The sequence below is a fragment of the Diadema antillarum genome, unplaced genomic scaffold (assembly GCF_040938485.1).
Source record: "Diadema antillarum isolate AM-2024a unplaced genomic scaffold, OU_Dant_1.0 seq00000409_RagTag, whole genome shotgun sequence".
NCBI classification, from domain to species: Eukaryota; Metazoa; Echinodermata; class Echinoidea; order Diadematoida; family Diadematidae; genus Diadema; species Diadema antillarum.
In genome coordinates, this window is record NW_027271396.1 from 7,501 (window position 1) to 22,529 (window position 15,029).

The window sequence follows — 15,029 nt, forward strand, 5'->3', positions numbered from 1 at the left end:
TTCGTTGGCCCAACCGGCTTGCGCAAGTATCTTAGATACTGGGAAATTTCCCTTAATGGCTGCGGAGGTAGACGCTGCCCGAGTAGAGTGCGCCTTGTAGATCCCTGTATCAATACACGCAGCCTCCAAAACCTCCTTAATCCAGCGAGCAATTGTTTGAGAGGATACCCTGTGATACGGTTTCTTGTAGCTAACAAAAAGGTACCGTTCACTAGCTCTGATCCTGCGGGTCCTTCTGATGTATTCCTGCAAGTACCTGACCACACAAAGTCTCCTGTCTGGTGGGTATGCCTGGAGCTTGACACTGTGTGAGTAATTTCCAGGCTTGCTCTGTTTTAGGAGGTCATGAAGGTGAAAAGTGACTGCATTCTCTCTTATAACACCATATCATCCTAGCTTAGGTAGTGTAATGATTGAATCCTTTGTGCTGAGATTAATGCAATAATCACACACAATTTAAGCGTCAATTTTTTCAGGTCCAATACGTGCGCTGGGGACCAAGAACGAAGAAAATTGAAAACAAGGTTAACGTCCCACGTTTCCATGTATCTAGGCTTGGGTGGGCGTAGCTGAAAGACTCCCTTCATAAACCTCTGGATAAAGGGATGGTTTCCAACTGTAAACATAGTATCTCGAAGTATCACAAATGAAGATAGAGCACTCCGTGCTAAGTTTATGACACTGTAACCTGCCCCTTTTTCAAAGAAAATGTCACTCAGGAATTCGAGGACAGCTTGAACATCTGAATACAAGTAGTTGCTGCATTTCTTGTCACAAAATGCTTTCCATTTGTTTATGTACACTGCATACTGTTTTTTAGTCCCTTTTCTCCAAGAGGAGGCCATTACAGCAATTATCCGTGCATTCAATCCCGCATCTCTGAAGGGGTTGCACAGAACCTGCAAGCAAGAAGATCAATCTGAGTGTGAAGTGGGTGAGGAGTGTTAGAAACTGGCAATGTTAGTAAGGATTCACTCCTATGAATAACAAGTGGTTCCTCATTCATCATCCTGTTTAGGACAGGAAACCATGGCTGGCTTGGCCATTTTGGGACTACTAGTATCCCAGCTGCATTATCAGATTTGATTTTTTGAATGCACTTAGCAACTAAGCAGAAAGGAGGAAATGCATAAAAGTACCACTTTCCCCAATCGAGAGTAAAGGCATCAACAGCCTTGGCATGTGGGTTGGGCAGCCATGTGACATAGTTCTCTACCTGCTTGTTAAGTCTGGAGGCAAATAGGTCTATTTCTGGTGTCCCAAAACGTGAGGTTATTTCTTGGAAAACTGTGCGGTCAAGCATCCATTCTGTGCGGTCATTGAAATTTCTAGACATGCAGTCTGCCTCCACATTCAGCTTTCCTGGCAAGTGTGCTGCTGTGACCCAAATTTTATGAGTTTCACACCACTGCCAAATCTCACGGGCTGCCCGATCACAGTCAAGGGATTTAATGCCTCCCATGTTGTTAATGTATACGCAACAACAGTACTGTTATCTAGCCGTAACAAGACATGAATGTTTTGTGAATTAGAACAGAAGGACTTGAGTCCCATGCCAGCAGCCAGGGTCTCCAGATAATTAATCTTATTCTCCCTGGCTTTTTGCAGCTCGTCTTCATTCCATCTACCCCCTGTATGGGTGGTATGATCAGATGCCCCCCAGCCTTTGCCACTGGCATCCGTGCATAATTCGAGCATAGGTTTAGGGTGTCGTAAGGGTGAGAAAGCAGACTGCACATTGTCTATCCACCATTGCAGCTCTTGTTTTGCTTCCAAAGATAGGCTCATTTTTCTGTCAAAATGCCCCTTATTAATTTTGAGTGCTTTGATTTTGTCCCTTTCTAAAGCCCTGTAATAGAGCTGTCCATACTGGACTGCGGGAAATGATGCTACCATTTTCCCGATAATTCTAGCCACCTGCCTGATACTGGGGTTTGCTATTTGCATAAGTTCAGTGCACAAGGACTGTATTTCCTCTGATTTGTTATCAGGCAGTCGAATTGTCATGGTCTGAGTATTGAGAATGAAACCAAGAAATTGTATTTCTTGAGTGGGGCATAGTACTGATTTATCTGGGTGTACCAAGAACCCAAGTTGTGCAAGGATGCTAGTGGTTTCCAAAACCGTTTGCAAAGTTTGATTCTCACTTTCTCCAATAATGAGTATATCGTCAAGGTACCCAATTACTACATGCCCTTGCTCTCTCAGTAATGTGAATGCAGGTTTCAGTAGTTTAGTGAACAACCTTGGCGCCGTGCTCAGGCCATTAGGCAGTACTTTGAATTGCCAAAGTTGATTTTTCCAGGAGAACTTTAAGAACTTCCTGTGTGCTGGGTGCACAGGTACTGTATAGTATGCGTCCCGAAGGTCGACTGAAGCCAAGAAGCTATTTTCTGAAATGAGTTCAATAGCAGTATGGATATTTTCCATCTTAAAATGCTGGTACTGGAGATGTTTGTTGAGATCAGACAGGTCTAGGATAACGCGTGTACCCCCATCTTTTTTTAGGCCGTGTAAAAATATTAGACACGTATTCTCCAGTTTCCCTCTGGCACTGTTCAATTACTCCCTTGTCACGGAGTTTAGAAATTTCGAGATCAATATCAGCCTCTTCGGCTTTATCACATCGAAAAAGGTAAGGGGGTTTAGTTCTAGATGGTGCACCCATCTCTTTACTGAATTCAAGCCTGTAACCACTTACAGCATTTAGCACATGTGGGTCTGAAGTAATTTTGCGCCACTTTGGGAAGAATTGCTTCAGTCGACCTCCTACCACAGGTTCTACATTATCATGATGACATAGCTTTGCATGATCACTAGAAAGGGATGTTATATTTACCTCGTCAGTAGAACTGGAGGTTATCGTGCTCTCTTCATCCCTGAGCCTTGCTTGCTCCCGCAGTGCGGTTGGTGCTGGCTGGGATGTGTGAAGGTGTGGGGAGCTGGCGGCTTCCCCCTCCCCTTGGGGCGCTGGCCTAAAAAAGCATGGCTGGTAGCTCCAGTCCACGGTCCTTTTGCACCTGTAGGCCTAGTCACATCACTTGTGCTTGCACGAGATGTAGTCCAGCCCGCGTCGCGGTACTGTTGGGGCAAATTCGAGCTTCCTGATGTAATCTTGCTCCTGCCCTTGCCATATGCACTCCTGCCATAGTCATATGGGCTGAAACGCTGTTTTTTGTATTGTCTGCTATGCTCACTCCTGAGGACACCCTCAGTTGCTTTTTGTTCATCTCTTATGTCTTTCATTTGCTTTCCCAGGTCGTCACCGAAAAGGAATTTGGAGACCGGTGTAGAGGGCTTGCAGAGATGTTGGAATTGATAACCAATGTCTGAATTCATGAATTCCTTACGTAAGGAATTTAGCTCAAAGTTCGCACTGCACAGAAGTGCTAGTGCATCTTGTTGCTGTTCAGTAATATCCTGTGCTGACACTGTATGTATGTAGGCATTGATGCCTCTCGTGAGATTCTTTTGGAGTCTCTGAAATTTGAGGTCTCGTGTCTTTGAAAAGGCAGGTAGCCCATTCCAGATTCTTTGGTTGACTTTCGGCACATCCACCAGCTCACAGTTGCTGGGAATGGGGTATTTAGTGATCGTTTCATCTACCACTTTGGGCTCAAGCTGGTGGGTCAGAAGGTAGGCTGTAGACTTAGCAATTTCTGGGTCAATGGGGGGACCAACTTCCTCAGCCACAGCAAATTTGGCTGCAATGTTTGGAACTTTTTCCACTACAGGAGGGGAAACTTCGCCTTCTTCAATATCAAATTTGTCATCCTGACAACTATCCCCTTGACCTGGTTGGATAATCACAGAGTGTTCATCCATATCTCGGCCCAGAAATGGTGCCGCATATTCATCATCATAATGGCAGTCAGTATCTGCCGAGTCTGAAGGGGAGTATTCAGAACGAGTCCTGATACTCTTTCCATTGCCACCGCCTTCACGGGCTGGTGTCTGCTTTGTTGCCGACTGTGCCTCCACAAATTGAACCACAGCTAATTGGCCTTCAAGCTTGCCGAGTCTATCCTCCAAAGTTGAAACTTTAGAGGCCAGTTTGGCAGGTGGTTTCACTGTTTTGTTTGCACCGGTACTACCACTAGGGTTAGCACTGCTTGTAGTTGCAGTAGTACTATTACTAGTACCTGCCTTGCCGGCTCTAGTAGGCGTTTTACCTTTGGCTGTCGCAGTTTTCTGCTTGCACTCTTGTGCGTGTTGTTCTCCGCGACCCCCGCCGGTGGCTGCCGGGGACGCGACTGCTGTCAGCAGCGGTGGTGCGGCTGCGCCGCCCACGTTTGGAACGTTGGTCGAAGACATAAATTCCGTTGCTGTTCAGCTGAAGAATGATCGTAAAAACCAGAAAACACCTGGCAAAACCTCCCGTTGAGGTAATTTTAGCTATTATGTCTAACCAACTCGAACGAAACTTGAATTTTCAAGTGCAATTCCGGCGAATTTTCCGATGCACAGAAATTCGCGTGTAAGCAAGATGGCGGCGACTAACGAATTGAGTGGCGCGCGCACTAGCGGGATCTCATATATGACGTAATCTCTCACGAAATTACGATATAAAATTACAATTAAACTTTGAAACTCACATACGTTGGATCTTCCACCAGATTTAACATTTTCCCAAAGTATTCTTCAATACAATGAGTTCTCCTTCCCGACGCTTTCAAATATTTCTATGTACAAACATATGGTAACTTAAAAGACGGCTGGAGCAAAGACTACATCAAGATAGACTTTGAAACTTTATTTTGGACTTTGTTCCCAACTTAAGTTTTTTCTCAAGTATGAGTGCTTAACTTAGTTTAGTCTTCCCTCCAGGAGCTTTCAAATATTGTATATATAGTACATAGGAAAATTTTCAAAGACGCCAGGGGCCGTATTCTCGAAAGGTCTTAAGTGGGGCACTTAAATATGAAAAATGTGTCTAAGTACCCTGCTAATTTAAGCGGGGTGCTTAGATTGGTATTCTCGAAGGAACTAAGCACCCCGCTTAACTGAGCTGACTTAAGCATCCCAATTGTCTTAAGTCAATCTGATGACGTAGGCGCGTATACCAATTAACAATGGCCTTGACGACCACAGAAAAATTAATTTTGTGCGATAGATTTCCTATGGGATTTTACGTGTTAATTACTTATCGCGGAAAGTTTGAAAGATGGAGCTAAACGAAAAAAGGCGAAAGCCCAACTTCAGTGAAACTGAGAAGATACTTCTCATTGAAGAATTCAGAAAGAGGGAGGATATTCTCAAGGGGTCATTCTCACAAAAAATAACTTCGAGGCAAAAACATTCCGCGTGGGAGGAAATAGCAAACGAGTTAAACTGCAGGAATCCTTCGGTGAAGAGAACTGTGCCGGAAATACAGAAGAAGTGGCAAAACCTCAACAGTTCAGCCAAGGCGGCAGCGGGCAAACGGAGGAAGGAGATGAGAAAGACGGGTAAGAATATGAATATATCGAATTGTTTGTTTGCTTACTTTGTTGATATTATTTTTTTTGAAACCCCGAACGATATATTTCTCTCTTTTTTTTTTTTATTTGGGTTTGCAAAGAATAAGCTACCGTAGTCTCGCCCTTTATTTGACCCGAGTGACCTCAGGTGCGCAGCTACTAGTGATGCTGCACTGTGTGCGCTATAGCTAGCGCTACTGTCACCACTGTGTTTTTAGTGTGGCAAGGCTAGTAAGTCAGGCTAGAGATGATGGGCGCCGACGTCTGGTATTATACGAAGAAACCAGCAAAATTAAGCTAAGTGTCATTAAGTTCATACTTTGGATTATTTCATTGGTTCTGTATTGGTGCTTTACCGTTAAAGTCGGAGTTTAGCTAAATTTTGTAGAGATCTACAACAACCTTGTTCGACTTGTTTGGTGATTTTACGAGTGTACCGATAGATCGTCTGCTCATGTGTCATGCACCAGTTGCACGCCTGCCTGCTGACCGGCTGCAATGACAATGCACACATCGGAACAGGCAAGACAGATGTTGTCAACCATTGCCTGGTGACGGCACTGACGATGGAAATACACTCTGCGAATGATTCGATTATAATGCCAAATAATTGCATGAACATCTTAACAGATATAATTTCAGCTTTAGTGAAGAGGTGCAAGACACTTTTTTTTCAAACATGCCAAAAAAAAAGCGTTGCCATGGTAACTGTAAATTATGACAATGAATCACGGCTGCATTAATCATCTTTTGGTGAGGAGTCTAGCATTATTTCACTAATTCATGTCTTGGTTTCTTGCTCACCTCAAGTGAGCTATTGCATTCGCTTTTTGTTTGTCGATCGGCGAACATTGTTTCCATGACAACGCAGTTCCTGACACATCAAAGACAAATGTATATTGCACATCTTCACTACAAGACCAATGTTTGTGCCAGATCATATGAGCATTAGTCAAAAACTGTGGAAGTGGTTAATCTGCAATACTTTTACCAGATTTATTCCCATAATATGCAGTTTCCATGGCAACGCATTTTCCGATACAATCAAATACCATGCCTTGCTCATGTTCATCCCAAGACCAATGCGTGCGCCAAATTTCACACAAGCATTGGTCAAAAACCGAGGTATTACCGTCGTTTGATCCGCAAGATTTTCATCCAACTTTATTGCCGTAGTATGTCGTTGCCATGGCAACGCAGTTTTTCACACATTCGATACAAATGGAAACATTGCTCTTTCTTATTGTTTACAAAATAAGGTTTCCAAAAATATATAATTTCAGACTCTCCAAAAAATTCCCACGAAAGTAAATTTCCAAGCACAGTGAACCAGGCTAATTTTTATTCATTTCCCAAACTTTTACTGGGTGGAATGATTGGATAGTAAAACGCAATATGATTACGTAGATGGATTGATAAATCCACTGACAAATTGATGGGTGGATATATTGTACAAAAAATAGACATTATTTATCTTACCTGAACATTGATGGAATGATAGTTTTTCCTGTTGACAAACTGGTCTTCGTTTTCGTGTGGGGCTTGAATTTTTATGTGGGTCCCATCGATGAGACCCACAACACCCGGGAAGCCAGCCTTCCGGTAGAAACGATCTTTATTCTGGTTTAGGTCATCTTGTGGCGGCAGTCTTACGTAATTTCCCACTCTCGCCGTGAGTGCATCACTCACTGCTGCGATGCACCTGCTCACGGATGGTTGTGAGATACGAATTGTATCTCCATCCGTGAGCTGAAAATTCCCACTGGCGAAAAATTGAAGCGCCGCGCACACTTTCGTGACGGGTGGTAGGGGGAATCCTCTGTTTGTAACGGGTGTTATTGCTGGTAGAATGTCGTCGGTAATACGCAAGATACCGGCTCTATTGAACCGGTATCTTTCAATCAGTTCGTTGTCGTTGTACTCGTCAAATGGATTTATGCGCCGGTTAAACAATTCTTGTCTACCTCGAGGTCTTCCTATGACCGCCATTTCAGGAAAAATGAATAAAACGCTACATGTACCTTCAATTTATACAACTACGACATTTAAGACTCTTATCTGACTTAAGACTCTCAAATAGGTGTCTTAGAGTTAAGACGAAACTTAAGCGGGGTGCTTGAAGTTAGGACTTTTGAGAATACCACTTAAGTGGGGTGCTTGCAGTTAAGACAAGACTTGAGTCAGAATCTCGATATTTAAGACTCTTAACTAATTTAAGACCTTTCGAGAATACGGCCCCTGGAGAGAAGACTAATTGGACTAACAATTTCAAAGTCCAATATGTTTGACCCTAACTCAAGCGTGACCCAGTGATATCCACTGAATTGCACATGAAAGGTAGCCGAGAAATACAGCTACATGATCCTGTATTCAGATTTCCTCAGAGGTTCCCGATTCATAAATTACACAGGTTTGTTTTAGGGGGAACTTACTTTTTGTTTAGTGTTTAGAAAGGTCAATTGTACCAACGTGCACATGAGCTAATTACGAACTGGCTTATTCTGCAGTTTTCTGTCAAAATTGGCTTATTAGTGCAGGTATAAAATATAAATGCAATGTATCAGTAAATTTGTTATCAATTTGTAAGAGTATAGTCTATACGTATAAATTATGTGGTATTTTGTTGAGGTTAGGCCAAGCTAGAAGAATTTTTTTTTTTTTTTAGATGTTGACAGCAAGTTTTTGGTTTTCATTTGAATTAGTCAGAGATTATTTGCTGTCTTTAAATTGGAATGTTACGACGATGGCAAAAATGAGTGAATTTAAAATGTGAAGATTTGAACTGATTTGAACATGAGCATATAAGTATAGGGCCTACTGTGTTAAAGTACTGTAAGTGGCAATAAGACGGTAAGAGGTGATTATTTTATGCTACATTTTTGTATATTCTATTTACATTAACTTTGTCTCGGCAAATAAAACTCCAGATGGCTAAGTTTATATTTGTATAAATCAGATGAGAGAATGGGAAGTCTGTTTCCGTTGAATGACAAGGAGATGAAAGTGTTGTAGTACTGTGTAATAATTGCAATATTGATTTTCATTTGATATATTCAGTCTGCGCCTGCCTATATAGGCGCCTGTTTCCTTGAGACTGATGTGGCGAGTATAGAGTTCGTAAAGGACGGCTGTTTAGTCCAGGTGAGCAATACAATGTGATGTGTCTATGTTTTGTATGACAGCAATTCAGAGCTACCAAGTCTCACGCATTCTGCGTGAGACTTAAGCATTTAGGGGCCGCCTCACGATCTCACGCATGGCAACCATTTTTCTCACGCATCGGGAGTAGTCTGCAACTTGGGCCTATGATAATGAGCATAGGCTCAAAAGATTAAAGTGATATACTTGTAATTGAAGGAATATTGCCCTTTTGTCTTTCAAAATAAGTGAAAAAAATGGTCACTAAGTATGCACCTGATCGCACCACAGATAATATAAAGTTTTGGTACCTCAAAAGTTTCCCTGAGTTTCCTTGTCTTAGTTTGTGTTTCAGGTTAAAGTATACCTTTCATATAGCTAACACTGTAAGACTTACTCGCCCCAAAGTGCTCTCATGTCTTAGTAATCATGCAATAATGGTTTCGTACCAGAGCAGAGCGGGCTCTGAAAAATTCGAACGAGCCGTTAGTTTGACTCGACGTGGTACCGCGACAATCAATATACACGTATTGTACAAAACCATTATTGCATGATTACTAAGACATGAGAGCACTTTGGGGCGAGTAAGTCTCACAGTGTTGGTTATATGAAAGGTACTTTTACCAGAAACACAAACTAAGACAAGGAAACTCAGGGAAACTTTTGAGGTACCAAAACTTTATATTATCTTTAAGAGCTGAAAATTGAAAAAGCTCCCTACCGTGGGAGGCCACAGGAAAAAAAAAAAAAAACCTCCTACACCCTCGCTCGCGCGCACATTCGCGTGCCGAGATGCCGAGCGATGCCGAGCCATGAAAATCTCACTCATACAATTGTTTTGAACTTGGCATCCCTGCAATATAATATAATTATACAGATACGTGTATAATACCTTTAGTTATATATTACGTATTACAATCAGTATTTGTAATGTTGTACTTGTTATACATTTATATCCGCGTCTTGTGACATTCATAGCTTTCAAAGTACAGTGTATCAATTTTTAAGTCACTTTATCATGATCAGTGTTATCGGAGGATAATGGGGGGGGGGGGGGGGACTACAAAGAGGCAAATTGGAGAATTGAAATGTCATTTCCCGGTGACGATGTTCTTCTGATATACATTTAATTCATTATTCTCTGTGAATAGAGGATGGAATACAGAGGAAGAAAGGTAATGAACAAGTTGTCTATAGGTAGCTGAGGAATTTATCATTACACAACAAACTGAACGTAAAAGGAATATTGGTTTAGTGCATTGGATTTTGTTTATTGATATAAATTCAGAGACACAACATACATGTATTACGCGGACCCACACGAGATGTAACCGTTATGTGTTATGATGTACCGAAACAGAAAGAAATACAATGTGCATTGTAATTATGCGTCATAATTACAATGTGCATTGTAATTATGCGGCATAATTACAATGTGCATTGTAATTATGCGGCATAATTACAATGTGCATTGTAATGATGCGACATAATTACAATGCACAATGTATTTCTTTGTTTTACAGGGCTCTCTTCTCTGCTTCTTAATAAATGAGCAGCAATTACAATTCACCATTGCTTGAAGAGTCTGATTGTAAAACCCACGACACATGGATCAGCATTGTACACGTATCTAAAATGAAAATCTTATTTTTCGATTTTTGTTTTGTTTTGTTTTACTGTTTTGTCTTTTAGGGGGAGAAAAAATTTTTCGGGGGGACGGGAGGGGTTGGATTGACTGCCAATGTTCAGTCCACATGAAGGTAGAAATGTATACAGTACAGTTTGTTTGATTGGAGATCCCATATATAATTAGGAACACAATATGAGAATATCAAAAGAAAAGATGATTTTTTTTTTTAATGTGACTGAAATTTGTCTTCAATCAGGCTAAAAATGTTCACTTCAAAATTCAGTTGAAATCAATTCTCCAGAATGATCACGCTGACAATTAAAAGAAATTTGATTTTCATTGCCATGTTTAATGTTTTAACGAACATCCGTTTATAGAAATAGCAAGAAAAATAATCTGGAAAATACTGTTCTAATGAAATTTATAACACAAATCTCTGTGAAAAAAAAAATGTCTTACATAGAGTTCAAACAGATTCACTAAAACAGTTTTACTTTTGCTTTCAACTGAATTTCTTAAGGATAAACTTTTACAACTTCCCACATATCATAAAAAAGATAGGCTTTAAAACTGTAAAATCTCCTCTTTCTTGTGGTGTACAGAATATCACACACATGTAAATGTAAAATTACTGTATAAAATAACTTTGAAATTTTCACTCTGATGCCAAATTTGGTGTGGAATTGCCCATATATTCAATTGGACAATGTGCAAAGTTGATATGTACTATATATGAGAGTTCATGTCAATGAGTTTGTATATACTGTTGCAAATCTTGTTGAGACATAATTCACGATATAGCATATATATGTGAATACGTTAGTGATTGTATGTGCACATTATGTCACAATGTATTGTTCCCAATCTTCTCAAGCAACTAATTCATCAGTTCAGAGATTGAGATGGATCATACACTGTAAATAAAGTGTTTATAAGAGATAGTTTATTGCATGTAAACTAGATGCATGACAAATGTCTTTTTACGGTATCCAAGCAAAAGATGGACATTTTAAGTGACTAACTAAACATAACAGGTAACAAGAAGACATACAATGTATGTTGATACTGTGACAAATCCGTTGGCAATTACAGTTCAGTCATTCTTGCCTCAGTCAACTATAAAATAGGTAAAAAATGGATCAAGTTGAAGAAAAATAATAGATATACAAACACATGTTACGTCTACATTGCATTGTGTCCATAAAAAAAAAACAGAAGAAAAAGGTAAAGTAGGATTCTAAACCGTCCCTTCAGATTTGATAGAAAATGATAGTAAAAAGCAACCGGTACATCTACACAGTATGTTTAACAATTGATTATAATCAACAGTGTATCGTTTGTTCTGAGTTACATGTATTATAATTTCAGTAGGGAGTAACATGGATGAGCTTACATCAATTTTCCATATCTTTAGCCAGATATAAAACAGTCAAGCAACAAAAGTCCTATCGTAGTCCTATGTAGCTGAAATGAATCAGGTTACAATTTTTGTAAAAGATTGACAGTCTACACATACAGTTTATAGTGTACATACAACCTACTTCAGGAAAGAAAGATATAATTAAGAGTGGTGAATGTTCAGGTGTGAGTTTCTTCAGTTGATCTCCCTCTACAAATTTGTAGAGGGAAACAAACTGAACTAGAAATGTCGCTATGGCGACTGGTATGCCTCCGCCATAATGCATGATTCTCCTAATAGGTCTATAGTACATGTGGACAATGTGTGATTACATTTTCACAAAATTGGCAAAATATTAAAATGACATGTTTGTCACAAATGTATTGAATGTTTACCTTCCTTGACCTATGTTTAATTGGATGAATTGGAGAGCATGTACTTGGGGATTTAAGAACTTTAACTTGACTTTGACCATTTCATAAGTTTATGCACTGAGTAATTTTCAAGGTATGGAGAAAAAGTGCAATTTCTGTATTGAACAGTAATTTGTTATCATTTTCATCTGGCCTTTGATTTATAAGAGAAGCACTGTCAGGCAGAACATACATAAATTCAGCATGTACTAAGTTTCAAGATAACTTGAGCCACTTCCGAGATATGGAGAAAAAAGTAAGTTCAGCACTTTCACTTGATCTTTGACCTTTTGACCTTTGACCTTCTTGGCAAAAAAAAAATCCCAGAGAATCTCTATTGGGTTAGACATGCATACATCAAGTTAAAAAAAAAAAATATCCTGCTGGCATTGCATAAATATAAGGAAAATAGTAAGATTTTGAAGTATTGCCCTTGACCTTTGACCCCTGACCTTTGACCCCATGAACCCTAAATTCCCTAGATAACCACTGCCAGTCAGTAGATGCATATACACTATGTTCCATGAAGATACCTTGAACAATTTCCAAGATACAGAGAAAAAAGTGAAATTTTAACATTTTACTTGACCTTTTGACCTTTGACCTTTTGACCTCATGACCCCAAACTTTCACCAGAGAATCTTAATTGGGTAGTACATGTATACACTAAGTTTCAAGAAAATATCTTCAGGCATTGCATAGATATGGGGGAAATTATAAAATTTTAAGCATTTGACCTTGACCTTTTGACCTTTGACCTTGAGCATGTGCACCCAAAAGTTGATAGGCACAACTTCACCCCCTAATACACATACATGCCAAGTTTCATTAGGATACCTCAAAAGGTTTTGGTAGTTACCCTGTCCACAAAATTCATTACGGACGGACGGAAGGACGGACGGAAGGACGGACGGACGGACGGACGGACGGAAGGACGGACGGACGGACGGACGGACGGACAACCCGAAAACATAATGCCTCCGGCACCACTTCGTGGCGGAGGCATAAAAAACTGTGTTGACAACTTGAATCACCGTAGTAACAGTCAGTGACCGGAGCATCTCATCCAATCAAAACCAAGGATTTTGCTGATATTGTCAGCGCAGACAAACGTTGATGAAACACCCCCTGGAAGCTTCAGCTCCACTTGGCAATGCAATGCAATACATTGTATATGCAATGAAACGATTATCCAATAACTTAACAACTCCTTGAAATAGCTATACACTTGTACATCTTTTCACTAGCCAATAAAGACAATACATACACACATGGCTGGCAAAATGTGTCATATACAGTGGAATATCATAAAAACAAAGACCTCACTGAGTCAGCACTAGCAGTTTTCTTTTGTTATATTGAAATTTCATTATAACCGAACAAATAAGACATAAAAATGCACAGAGTCAATAACATTGTTGCTGGATTTTCATTTCATTGTAAATGGAATTTCGCTTTAACCAGGATCGCTACAACAGGAGTGCACTGTATCCAAGTTTGACAATACATGTATACAAGAACCATACACGACCATGTAACTTGGGAAGCTAGACAATTATTGTACATGTACAATGTACAATAATTATGTACAGTTATAAGGTAAGATGTATTATGTATCATCAAGGAAAAAAGGCACAAACATGCAGAAATAATGACGAGGCAAGTGCCAAATTGTCTCGCCCATTCGCGTACAAGAAATTAATATTTTTCTAACTTCCAGAAGTTCATTGACCCACCTATGACCTTAGACCTTGTGGTGACCTTGAACTCCCTAAGGGACATATACCATCCAACTTTGGTCACAAACGGACATAGGGATCAAAAGTTACGAGCCACAATCGAAACGTGCCCTAAAAACATAATATTGGGCCCTAAAAGTTTGTTGACCCCTGTCTGTGACCTTTGACCTTGTGATGACCTTCACCTCCCCAAGGGACATATACCATCCAAGTTTGGTCACAAACGGACAAAGGGATCAAAAGTTATGAGCCATAATCAAAACGCACCATAAAAACTTTAACATTGGGCCCTAAAAGTTCGTTGACCCCTGTATGTAACCTTTGACCTTGTGATGACCTTCACCTCCCCAAGGGACATCTACCATCTAAGTTTGGTCACAAACAGACAAAGGGATCAAAAGTTATGAGCCATAATCAAAATGCGCCAAAAAACTTAACATTGGGCCCTAAAAGTTCATTGACCCCTGTCTGTGACCTTTGACCTTGTGATAACCTTCAACTTCCCTAGGGACATCTACCATCTAAGTTTGGTCACAAACAGACAGATACAACAAAAGTTACCAGCCATAAACAAAACACGCCCTAAAAACTTAACATTGGGCCCTGAAGTTCATTGACCTCTGCCTGTGACCTTTGACCTTAAGGTGCCCTTCAAGTTTGGTAAAATGTGTAACTTTGCATTACCACTCTTCCCTCCAAGTTTGATTGAAATTGAAATATTCAGTAGAGAGTTATTCAAGTTTTTGTAGCGTTACGGACAGACGACAGACGGAAGGACGGACGGACGACGGACGGACAGACGTATGACGGACAGACATATGACGGACAGACCCCGCAGGCGATCCCTTAGTCTCCCCACACCTCCGGTGGGCTCGACAAAAATAGCACGGGGCAGGGACATTCCATGCAGAAAATGTATATAATTTCTCATCATGTGGTACATAAATTGATAGTGCATGTATAGATTTAGGGATTTTTTGGCGATCCTTGAGCACATAAACCAGTACTGAAGGTTCACATATCCAAGTAAATGTAGCAATACAATCCCATTACAATACTGCATGCGTGACAATGATCACATGTGTACAATGCATGCATGCTTTCTACTTTTCTTCTGCTTCCTTAATATGCAGATGCTGCTATTTTATCGTCCTTGTTCATTGTGATTTGTTGTGACTTTTGAAAACATTCTTATTCCTCATCCCAGTCACGCTAAATTCTGAAATTCTGTACCTTGTATAATCAATCTTT